This window comes from Rutidosis leptorrhynchoides, chromosome 4 (assembly GCF_046630445.1).
Source record: "Rutidosis leptorrhynchoides isolate AG116_Rl617_1_P2 chromosome 4, CSIRO_AGI_Rlap_v1, whole genome shotgun sequence".
Lineage (NCBI taxonomy): Eukaryota > Viridiplantae > Streptophyta > Magnoliopsida > Asterales > Asteraceae > Rutidosis > Rutidosis leptorrhynchoides.
In genome coordinates this window covers 221,081,983-221,095,793 of record NC_092336.1, presented here as the reverse complement: position 1 = coordinate 221,095,793, position 13,811 = coordinate 221,081,983, and the positions used below count along the sequence as shown (strand labels likewise).

General features: G+C 30.4%; 1 long non-coding RNA gene across 10 annotated transcripts; it reads right to left on the bottom strand.

Moving 5' to 3' along the window:
- Window positions 1-197: 197 nt before the first annotated feature.
- On the bottom strand, window positions 198-6,209 carry LOC139904471 (uncharacterized). 10 transcript variants are annotated; one of them, XR_011778828.1, is made up of 5 exons: window positions 5,817-6,020; window positions 4,002-5,592; window positions 1,793-3,873; window positions 1,551-1,625; window positions 198-912 (listed from the first exon to the last, which is right to left on the bottom strand). It is a non-coding gene; the product is annotated as an uncharacterized lncRNA (long non-coding RNA). The 10 variants fall into 10 exon arrangements; XR_011778833.1 differs by having other exon boundaries at window positions 198-3,873; window positions 4,002-4,377; window positions 4,474-4,550; window positions 4,624-5,592; XR_011778829.1 differs by adding an exon at window positions 6,096-6,209 and having other exon boundaries at window positions 198-3,873; window positions 5,817-5,958.
- Between the last annotated feature and the right edge of the window lie 7,602 nt (window positions 6,210-13,811).

Here is a 13,811-nt window from a genome sequence, read left to right as displayed (position 1 = left end):
GTTATGTTTGTTTTCTTCCTTCGAGCCTTATGTTGTGGCGTTCCTTTGTATCTCGGTTTTCTTGTCTCCTTTTGGAGATTAAGATGTTTATATAGTTTTTGTTCTTTTGCCATATATATATATATACACTTCAATTTCAATATCACTGTATACCATAATTATGCAATCAGCCATTAAAACAATAATAATAAGCAGCAACTTCATTACTAAGAACAATCAAATAATAACAAAAATATCGTATCATCAAAGTCTTCATTCTCATAACTTTACTTGAGTCACTATGATTACCATAACTCCGTCAAATTCAGCTCATTATATTTATTATCCAGCTTTTTTTTGTCAATTCCATTGAAACTGATGTAATTCCCATCATGATCCAAAGCGGAACCCTTACATGTAGACTTTCCAAATTGACAATTATAAGTCAACATAACAGTAACATCATCACAAATACTCTCTCTTGCGCAACAACAACAAACATTTCTCAATAGCTGATCATCCTCAAACTTGATTTTCTAGCATGACATAAATCCAGTAAAATGATTCCAATGTAAAACATTTGACCCACGGTTCCCATTGTAACAATATTTTGACAAAGTTGATCTACATGTTCAAATTTGCAGATTTAACCAATCTTTGTAGTTCAGCAACAATCTCGACCCATTCCATTTGTACAATGATAATCTTGACCCATCTTACACACCCATAATCCTGCTTGATATCAATCAGACTTTCCAGCTTACATTTAAATTGACCTATTAAAGTCAACTTAACATCCTGATTATCAGTAGATCATTTTCGGGCTTCAAAATCACCAAATTACATCATCCACAGTCCATTTTAAATTGCCAGCACCTCCAGTTGAAGCCAAACAGCAAAACCAAAACCAAGACACATACCAGAAGCTCTAACCTAATACGCAAAGGGTATACAGATTGGCAAAATATCTTGTTATTGCTAAAAAATGTGAGTAATGAGACACGTGGCAGCATAAGGTATAACGGGGTTAATTGACGGCATTCTACCCATCATAATAAAGGGAACTCTTCTACTACATTCCCTTAATGCAAGTCTTCCCGTGTTCATCATCACCTCACCATCCAAGTAAAACGCATGCACAAAATTTTGAATTAAAAATCAACACTAAAAGATGAATTCGTACCTGATATGTACAAAAACTTTATCCTTTGTCATCTTAAATCGAATCGACTAAAATATTTTTATATATAATAATTCTCCAGTTACCCAAATCACATAATGTACCCAAAAGAGCATAAATTTTAATTTCAATTTCGGGCTTAATTCAACGATCCAAAATCTGGATTTTGTTTATTGCTCGACGGATTATATGGGTTCTTCATAATTTGTAAGCACATAGTTAGTGTGACCATATTTGATACTGCATTACTTAATTGTTTACTCAAGTAAAACAAGAAGAAAAAAGAAGTATTGTCATGTGAGCCCAACCTGAGCGACCTATAATTTTGACCCAAACACAACCAGCTAAATATGTTACCTGTAACCATTACGTAAAATTAAGATCAGCTTACCCTTATAGAAACATCAATGAAGTATAAAACGTTAAAATCCCAGTGAAACCTTCTTCGATCATCTTCATACCAAACCTATAAATATTACACAAGAACAATATTATGTTGAAAATAAATTAATTTAGATTAATGAGGTTAATCAAATTCATACTCACAAAGAAGTTGCTTTCATAAGACTAAAAATGTAAAATGACTCATAAAAGAAGGGGCTTAGATCAACCCCTTTTATTATATAATCCCACCTCATAAACGTTGTTAATGATATAAACATGCAGAACTTGGTAGCATCGAGATCATTTCCACTTGGTGTCAGGATTTCATGCAATTATAATAGGCTCTCTTGATTTCCTCTCGAGTTGTTGCAACTGGAAGCTGATGTGAAAAACGATACTATAAGATATATATATACAAACCAATGATGCTGACATGTAACACTGAAAAACAGGCTTCTGATCTTTTCTCCACAAGCAGTCAGGTGATGGAAAATGAAAAATCATAACCAATTATCTAAACCATAAGGCCACTCCCTATCGTAACTAAACTATTCATCCTCTTAACCTTCCACATCAGCGCCACATCAACACCAATATTCTATAACTAATCCATAACTAAACATTCCCTATAAGGCCACTCCCTATCGTGACTAACACTATTCATCCTCTTAACTGTCACATCAGTGCCACATCAACACTTATATCCTATAACTAACTCATAAAATCCTATAACTAAACACTCCCTATAATAATTGCCAAAAACTAACAATGTACAAAAAATATAGCACAAAGTATAAACAATTTAAAGCATTGAGGGTCCCACATGCATATAACACTCTCGCCAAATCCATGGAGAATGCGGGTAACTAACGCGGATAACTAAATGGTGCCTATGGTTAGTTACGGGTAATGACGGGTAACTAGCGGGTAACTAGCGGATAACTAACTATAGGGAGTAGTCTAATGGCTAAAAAAAATACTCCTCTTAATATACAATGTACAAGCAATAAAGCATCAAGTCCAAACAATAAAAAGCCATTGGGACCCACAATTACTATAACCAACCTTCATACTTCCGTTAAATCCATGGTGGAAGCGGGTAACTAAAGCGGGTAACTAAAGCGGGTAACTAGCTCGTGCCTATGGTTCATTACGGGTAATGAGCGGGTAACGGACGGGTAACTAACCATAGGGGGTGGTCTAATGTACATAAAATTGATGTTTACTACATTAATAGGCTGTTTGTTTTATAAATTTATTATTACGTGGTTGTGCAGTTGTTTTTTCACCTTTGTCTATACATTGCAGTTGATTGTCAACTTTCATGACTTTGTTACGGCACTCAGTTACATGTTTTTGATGATAACAATCTCTTCCCGTTTCCACGTAGGAAACAACTCCATCGCATGTAAACTGGGTGTACAGTTGTATGATTAATTGGTTGTTACTATGTATGTTACTCTTATAAAGTAAGATATAAGGGAAGTAATTATTTTCTACATATTAGATGATGTAAGGGTATGACTATATTGACATCATTGTAAAAACGACCCACAATAATCAACCAAACTTATACATAGTGTTTACCTGTAGCAATATGGATAATGTATGATAAACTGTAAAAATAACATGGTCCAAACGCTAAAAAGCTTTTGGCAGCCACCAAAATTAACTTTAAAATTAACATGGCTACAATACATCAACCCAGAAGAATACAAAGAAGAAATATATTTTTTATTACCTGAATACGCCTTTTATCAGTCACCAAAACTAACTATATATAATAATCATAAATACTAACGATAAGTTGACATGAAAAACATAAAACGAAAGAGATGTTAAATAAGATGGGTATAATTAATAATCAAAGTACCTTGATGGATGTAATCATAAGAAGTGTAATTAGATCAATTTATTCTATCTTTTTGATATTGGGCTGCAAACCTAACATCACCGATGTATCAACAGCACCAATTAATCCCTAATAACACTTTGTATTATAGTACTAAATGGTATCTTACAAATCGAATAAAAGAAAAGGGAACAAATTTGTAGATATTACTGATAATATAAGCATGAGTAAGGCCGGAGGTCCTTTAGGAAGCAATCTCTTGGCTCTCGAGTAGAGGGAGGGACGATCTTATCTAGTCGCGGATTCTATACCCGCAAGTGGAGTAGGGATTTCCTTCTAGTCTAGAGTACGGGGAATGATTGTCTACACTCCACCTCCCCCGTACCCTACATTCGTGGGATTGGGTATTGTTGTTGTTGTTGTTGTTATTGTGAGTAAAGCTCATAAGTACATAAGTACAATCTGTTTGAAAAATGACCTGTAAAATATTATATGTGAGAATTCGCTTGATTTGCATCAAATATTAATATTTTAATTACCATTCCTAAATCAAATAAATCACATTTGAAAGTTTGTAAACATATAATTAGAGAAAAAGGCAACAACCTATGTATAATCGATAATAAGGTGGAAAAAAGCAAAAACCCCAATTTGATGTCCAAGATGAGTTGCTGCATATCTTTCATCATAAAAAGTAAGATCTGATGTGATTATTGATAAATCTCCTAGACCCAGTTTGTTTAGATATGCACAGAATAACGTTGTTTAGGACATGTGGGATATTCAAATGTAAGCCGTCAAAAACATATAACACTTGCTCCATGTTCATTAATCATTAACCTATGAATTCTTGAAATGAGATACTGAAAGTGACTGACCCTTCTTCGTACGATAGCGATAGCCATAACAATGATCGTTTTAGCTTTCATTACACGTGACAGAGGATTCCACAAAAAACCAATAAAATGACAATATGAGTTTCCTGTGAATTGTATAACAGAATTACAGGACTAATTTGTTTAAAAAAAGTCAAAAAGATAAACATGCGTACATATCTAAACCAAATTAACCACCATACCTTATTCTGTTTCAATTTATCCTATCTCAAACATTTATCGCTGATGGGTCCAACGTTTAGTACACAACCTATATAATCTGTTTGTAGTAATGTTAGTATCCATCTATTATGTAATGTTTTTGGTAAGAACAAGAGGGTTTATGTACATGCCGCGAAACGCGTGTGTGTTAACCAGGTTGCTTATATAGTCACATAAGTTGAACTCGAAGTAGTTGTTTGGGATATTTTCCAGAGATAGGCTTTAAAATCCGGTCACTATTCCGAAGCGTAATACCTAGAAGCATAATACATCAATCACAGCAGCAAAAAGAATCCAAGACAACATAAGAACACATACAACCAAAATTTCCTACAACTATATAAACCACTAATGGTTATACAAATTAATACGACTAAATACATAAAATTAATTCCTTTCTGGAATTGCCAAAAATCAATCATTAGATATACACACACATACACTTCTTCTTTCTATTAATAACCTAAAATACACACAGTAAGAAATAAACAGTAACGGAGATAGAGAGGAGAAATTCTCAATCTATGAACACCCGTTAAATCAATAACCAAAAATAAATCAAACCCATAAGCAACACTCACATTTAGTCAAAATTCCTGCTTTTTCGTGAACTCTTGATGTTAATTTGATAAAGAACAGATGATTCTCGTATAGGAGAACAAAAACAATTTTCGCGAACCCTAATTTTCGGATAGTATACAGGTGTAATCAAAATCACCAAATCGAGTGACATTATGATTTTTAATTGATATAAGAAATCAAGGAAAGAGATGCAAAGACTGATACAATTTGGAGATCTCCAGCTATGTTGATTTGATATTAAGCCAATTGTATATAGGCTATTGAAATTGTAATTTGGTATTCAACCTGAATCGTACAACCTGAAAATCGTATAAAAAAATTAGAAATACTAACCCGTGATTGAAGGGTGACGATTAGTCAACAACGGATATTGATTGACCAAAATGACCCGAATCTGAGATCCTGATTTTTGCGACTGATTTGTGAAGCTTTCGACTGTAGGGGATTTTAGCTAGGTCTTCCAATCGTGCATTATTGATTTTTGCGACTGATTTGTGAAGCTTTCAGCATCGTATTATCTGTCAAGATAGCACTACCATCTTCTAAACACAACAATACAATAGAATTAAAGAATCCATACACAAGAAAACTATAACTGTATTCATTTTGTCAAAGCCTCCAAATCAGCATCGCTTACCAAATATATTTGTAACTATCATTAAGCAGAAAAGAACAACAGTGGGAGAAAATCTAATATTCTTTTTAGATCATTCAAGAAAGGAAACAAAAAATTAAAATCAACCTTGTTCATAATGATACGATCTGTATACGCAACTGGTTCAACCGCTTCATTAGCCACAAATCTAGGTTTCACCTCATTCCATTGCTGCATCGCGTGCTTACAGTCAACCAAGGTAACAACTCCTGCAATTGTCTGTATGAATCTGAGAACATAAACCCTAATTCAGAGAAATTTGAGAATATAAAAACTATTCACAACAACACAAGGATATTTGTGCATTTGAGGGCTTGCAGGAAGGCTTTAATATTAAATATCTCGGCTGTATGATATAATGATAACCTTCGATAAACGGTACATGGTTGCTCAAATTATCAAGGATAAGAAGCAATTGCCTTCACACTTGGTTGAACAACGTGAGAATATGGGATCGAAATCACATGTCCTCAGGAAGACTTACATGGCTAACAATTATAGGGATACTGGTGTCGGTTTGGAACATTAGAACATTCATGGATATTGCTAATTGGTGGGAACACCTATTAACACTATAAACTGTAAGATCGTGGGTCACCAAAGTCTTATTATCATAAAAGTCCTCGTACATACTTTGAATCTTAGTAAGAGGTAGTGTCCACATTGTTGTTGGATCCAAACAGGTACCTGTTTTGTTACAGAAGAACTTAATGATATTTTAGATGCAGAGATAGATGAATTACCAAAAGATAGATGGAATGATGTGACTTCAAATGAGGAATTTTCTAATGGAAAATCATTCATGAACGAAGTTAGGAATGCGATTAACCCGGAAGGCAGTGATTATGAATCTGATCGTAGGACTGATGATGAAGATGAAGATCATAAATCAACACGTAGTTGCCGAATTCTAGATTTTGATGTCCATCAGAAAGAATAATACAGAAGATGATGACGGCCATCGGAATAATTTTGGTGAGAAGATGAGGAGTCAACAATCGAGTGGAAAGAGGGACAACCGCCTAGATTATGGGAACTCGAAACGTTTTGGAACACAAAGAAGATTTTCTGACAATAATGTCGATGCTCCAGTTTCCAATAACGCGGGCGTTAAAGTTCTCAAAGACTAAGGTAATTCACAGAGATCTGTTCCAGGTAACCCTAATCCACCTATTGGGCCAAATCACCCAAATAAACCCAACTCTGAGCCTATCACACCACACTCTAACAGACCCAATACCAAGCCTATTACACCCCACCATTTTTGTGACGGCCCGGAAATTTCCGACAAAATTTAAACTTAACCTTTAATTGTTTCCGACACGATAAGCAAAATCTATAATGTTGAGTCTCGAAAATTTTGGAACTATGTTCATATATTCAATTACCCTCCGACTATTACCAACGATTCACGAACAATTATATTTAACTTGATATGCATATATAATTAATATATATATATATATATATATATATATATATATATATATATATATATATATATATATATATATATATATATATATATATATATTAATTGAAAACATTAACAAAGTATTACGTGTATGATACCGTATATTAAACTTATTGGTTTCCATATCTATTTGATATATTGAACTATCCAAGTTATAAGATAATGTCAAATGATTGAATTATAAGATATTTATCAAGTCCCTTAAGGATATGATATTGTTATGGGTCTCTGTTGTGAGGTCCACGTTGATTTGAGAAATCGTTCATTTTAACGGTATTCGGAATAATTGGTAAAGTAATCTACAAGTGAGAACAAAGTGTCAAATAACGAGAAGTAGAAACATATTTTAAGAACTATAAGATTATTAGAAATATCATTTCTTTTATTTGTATAAATTTTAGAAATTATATATAACATTTAGAGTGTCACATCTTCTTTAAAAATGAATATAACTTTTATAAATATCTAGAATCACTTTTGGCAATTCGTTACCAAACCATGATGATAAGAATAAAGGTTTTAACGTTATCCTAAACTTTAGAATTTTTCTAGAAACCTTTTGACAAATTATAAATGATAATAGTCCACGATTCAATAAAATATAAATAAATATAACGATGAGTAAAAACGTGTATTTAAAATGTGTTTAGGTATACTATAATTTCAAATTATTTAATGAACAATTGTAGCATTCAATTCATGTTTGAATAAGTTAATAAGAACGTTTAAGAAGTTAAAATAAACGCTGGCACATTAATGAATTATATCAAATTATGTTTTAAAGCGTAAACGTTATGTGATATAATAATTTCTAAATATTTAAATGGTTTTAAATTATATATATTAAACTTTGAAATATAATTAGTTTTGAAAAACTAAATATTATATTATTAATTAAATATTTTAATTACATATAATATGTATAAATTTATATTTCAAATTGAAAATATATATATATATATATATATATATATATATATATATATATATATATATATATATATATATATATATATATATATTACAATGTGATAAAATATTAACTTAGTTATAAAACGTTTTGATTTAAAAGAATACTATTATATATAACGAGACGATGATTTAATGAAGCAAATGACCAAAACACTCAAATGTACAAGTTATACTTCTAGTAATATAATTTATTGTTGATTTAAGTCTATGTTTTGACATAGTTACGAGTCACGAAACGTAGAATGCAAATTATTAAAGCGTACGAAGTAACGTTCAAAAAACCGGAAATAGGACATTAGTCGAGCGACAACGTACAAGTCATCGGAACTAAAATTACAAGTCATCTATGCACAATGAATATAATATAATATATATAATTATATATAATTATATATATTATAATATATATATTAAAATAATTCAGCAGCCCACGTTTTAATTAAGATGGAGTGCGAGCCAGCTGGCCATGCGATCGCATAGCATTATGCCTTCAGACCCATGCGATCGCATGGGGTCTGAATTCAGCAAAGGTGTATAAAGCTCGATCAGTTTGGCCGATTTCTTCTGCTCTCTAATATATATATATATATATATATATATATATATATATATATATATATATATATATATATATATATATAATTATTATTATTATTAAGATTAATAATATTATTAATCTTATTATTATTATCAGTAGTATTAATGTTATTTTTTTTAGCATTATATATATATATATATATATATATATATATATATATATATATATATATATATATAAAATTATTATTATTATTATTAAGATTAATAATATTATTAATCTTATTATTATTATCAGTAGTATTAATGTTATTTTTATTAGTATTATACATAAAATACTACGGCGAGGTCATGTCCAAACGATTTCAAAAATGGTTTTTGAGTGAGTCAAAGCTAAGGAAGTTATGAGTTATTGCTAAGGAGGTTATGGGTATTGTTCGAGGGTATTACTCGCGAGGTCAAACTAGTGTTTATCATTTCCGTTGCGTCTACGTACTTTCCTGCAATATTGAATCACAATATTGATACGTGAGTATTCATATCTTATCTTTTATATATTAATAGTGTATCACTGACTAGTGCTCGAGTATATATGATTATGCATGCTTGTATGCTTAATTTCGTCGTTAAATAGTTTATGATAAATCACGAATTTAATACATATACTACTGAGATAAGGTATATGATATGCATGTCGTTGGAAAGCTGACAAAAAATTAATAACTTTTCATTTAGATATCATATAGTTTAGATGAACGGATTAAAAGATATGGTCAACTGAATTATCATTAATTGTAATATTATTATTATTATTATTATTATTACTATGGTCGTTATTGTTATCGTCATTATTATTATTATCTAATAATTATTATTATCATTATCGTTATCGTTATCAATATAAGTATCATCATTAAAATCGTTATTGTTATTATTAATACTATCGTTATTATCACTAAGATTATTATCAATATTATTATTATATTAATTATTAGTATTATCATTAGTATTATTATAAATATTATTATTAGTATCATTATCATTAAAACTAATATTAGTATCATCTAATTATTATGATTACTATTATTATCATTATTATTAATGCGATATAAAAGAGGACTAAAAGCTATTAAACAAATAGATTAGAAAATAATGAGTATAAGTATCATGATGAAATTAAAATATTGTAAGATATTGATTTAGATAAAAATATCGTTTTTATTATTTTTATCATTACTATTATTATTAAAAGTATCATTAATATTAAAACTATCATTTTTATTAAAATTATCATTTTTAATAGAAATATCATTGTTATTATAAAATATCATTATTATTATTATTATTATTATTATTATTATTATTATTATTATTATTATTATTATTATTATTATTATTATTATTATTATTATTATTATTATTATTATTATTATTATTATTATTATTGTTATTATGATCATTTTAGTATTATTATTATTAAAAATTATCATTTTGAATAGAATTATTATTTTTATAGAAGATATTAATATTATTACAGTTAATATTAAAAAGTATCGTTATTAGAATTATCATTTTATTATAATTAATATCATCATTAGTAAATTAATATTGTCATTATTATTATTAGTAGAATAATAATAATAATTATTATTATTATTATAAAATAATACAACTTTTACTCATTATTACTATTATCAATATTATTTTATCAAATAAATATGTGAAACAAAGATATTTTTTACCACACGTAATATAATTACATTAATAATACATAGCACTATATTTTTTATGATATTGAGTGAACTGTATAACTTTTATTACTTGAGATATATAAAAGGATATTTTTATCATATATAAACTTTAATATAAATTTTTATTTATTAATAAATGACTTGTATTATTTACTCTAATAAAATCTGATAAATATATGTAAATATATAAAACGACTATATTTAAGTTATATAATAAACATGTATAGATTTTGAAAGTCATTCTGGGTTAAGTTGACTTTTGCATATCGGTCTCGAGCATTAGGATTGTGATACACTACGACTTGACCTAAATTGTTAGACAGATATTGACCAATGCTGTCATATACATAATTGCTACGAAATATAGTATTGTGAGTTTCGTTACTCCCTTTTTAAATGCTTTTGCAATATGTATTTTTGGGACTGAGAATACATGCGTTGCTTTTATAAATGTTTGACGAAATGGACACAAGTACACAAAACTACATTCTATGGTTGGATTATCAGACCGAATATCGCCCTTTAGCTTGGTAACCTAAGAATTAGGGAATAGTACCCCTAATTGACGCGAATCCTAAAGGTAGATCTGCGGGCACTAACACCCCTCATTCTGGAAAATGGAATGCTTTAGTACTTCGATTATTATACAGACGAGAGGATTCTGTTATACAGATAAGAGGATTCTGTTTGGGGATATTCTATATGCATTATGTTAATGTCGGTAACTAGGTGTTCACCATATGAATGATTTTATCTTTATGCAGACGAAAGGATTCTGCTTATAAATATGAAATCTTGTGGTCTATTAAAATGATGAAAATGAATGATTATGAAAAACTAATGAACTCACCAACCTTTTGGTTGACACTTTTAAGCATGTTTATTCTCAGGTATGAAAGAAATCTTCCGCTGTGCATTTGCTCATTTTAGAGATATTACTTGGAGTCATTCATGACATATTTCAAAAGACGTTACATGCGAGTCGTTGAGTTCAACAAGATTATTATTAAGTCATTTATAGTTTGAATATATTATGAAATGGTATGCATGCATGTCAACTTTCAATGTAAATGAAAGTTTGTCTTTTAAAAATGAATGCAATATTTGTAAAATGTATCATATAGAGGTTAAAAACCTCGCAATGAAACCAATTATTATGTAACGTTTATAATCGATATGAACGGGGCATTTCAGTTGGTATCAGAGCGGTGGTCTTAGCGAACCAGGTCTTGCATTAGTGTGTCTAACGGATAGTTATTAAGATGCATTAGTGAGTCTGGACTTCGACCGTGTCTGCACGTCAAAAAGTCTTGCTTATCATTTCTTGTCGGAAAATTACATGCTTATCATTCTTAAGTCTAGACACGTTTTCCTGCATTTATTGCATAGATAGTGTATAGACAAAATTCATATCTTAGTATATCTGTTACTGTAAACTTTGCCTGACATCTCCCAAAGATTCCTCCGTAATTTATGGGATTTTGGTATTATATATACATATGTAAATTATGTATTGAAGAATACCAATATAAATCCTATAATCTATTTCGTATCAAAAATCATTTCCCTAATTATACAAGATGGAACCCACATCTAGTTCAAATTTCTTAGATTCCGATAGCTCTTTCGATATGGATTTCCACTCGAGCTCCGAAAACAGTGTAACCGGAATGGATCAACCAATCAGCCATCACCTATTCTGGATGAATTGGGGATGGGTTTGTAGCCTACTTAATCATTGGAGACAAGAAGAAGGTGATCCCTTCCATCCATCACATTTTCCTCTTGGCGAAGAACCTGAAGCACTTACCGGTAAACCTGTTCGTAATACCATTTTCTCTCTCATTTCCATAGTATCTCGTCATGATTATATACTATCTCAAATTCTAGATCTTATTCATCCGCTTGTCCGAACCGACAATCATCCCGGTGTAATAGAAGAAGTCAACGAGCTTCGCGCTCGGGTAGTGGCCTTGGAGAATATGGTGCAAAGGTTACAAGCACCAGCAGCATCACCAGCATCAACAGTACCACCATCATCAACACCAACAGTACCATTACCACCACCAACAACAACATCCGCATCACAATTTGTCTCACGAGCATCAACGTCATATGCACCATAGATACCAAGGAGTACCAACAACAATAACCGATGAAGTATTAATTCTTAACTTCACTGGAGAAATATTTTGCGGTGATTATGTAATCTCTAAAGTCTTAGAGATTATCTATTCTAGCCTTAACCATAAATCAGATGAGTGAACCGAAATGATAGAAGGAAGAGTAGAAACCTTGACAAGAATGGTGCGTGATTTACAAGCTAGACTTGTTATACAAGCGCCACCGGTAGTACCACCATCATCACCATCAGTATCACCAACACCAGCAACACCTGTAGCACCACAAGCTACACTAGCTCTATAACCATCAACAATATCGACACCACAATCATCAATGGGTATTTTGAAATAACGAGATTGGAAATATTAACTCATTATTTCCAAAGAATTTTGGAAACCATAATATATCTTTTCTTACTAAGCTATTATGTATGAATTGAAAAAGGGTAGATACTTCTCGATTAGTTCATATTCATATTACTAAGATGCTAAAATGTACATCCTTCGTTAACACCTTAACCATCGTTAACTACAATCTCTGTTTCAACTCGATGAATTCCATTTCATAATAAACCAAGTGTATTAATCAATTACATGTTTGATTTTACACTTTCATCTTCGATGTGCTCGAAACCTTTTAGACAACATTATTCGTACCTTACGAAATTCATAAGAATTCCACAAGTATCAACATCTGTCATCAAGGAATATCAATAAGAATAAATAATAAAGTATTAATCACAATAGTGAAATATTTCGCGAAGATTATGTAATCTCTAATGTTTTAGAGATTATTCATTTCTAGTTCCAGTCGAAAATCAAATGAGTTTAATATTATATTAACTCATTAAATCTATGTTACATCTGCATAAAATATACATGTATATATTTTCATAAAGATTGTAATAAAAGTTCTCTTGTACAAAACATTACTTGTGAAATTTTTAACGGGTAGGTAATACTCAAGAGATATATAAATTCACAATTAATATGTTACATTCTTCGATTCTGATTCAGCAATCATCAACTATACTCACTGCTTTCGCAACAATATACATTCTTTCATAAAAATCAAAACAACCATACTCATTCAAATCCAATTACATATTCTGATTTTAAAATATCAGAATTAAAATCGAGATATAACCGGTATCATCACTCTTAGATCCCTACAGCTTTCAAAGCTATACTTTGACTTCAAAACTATGCTAGAACATCACTTCTA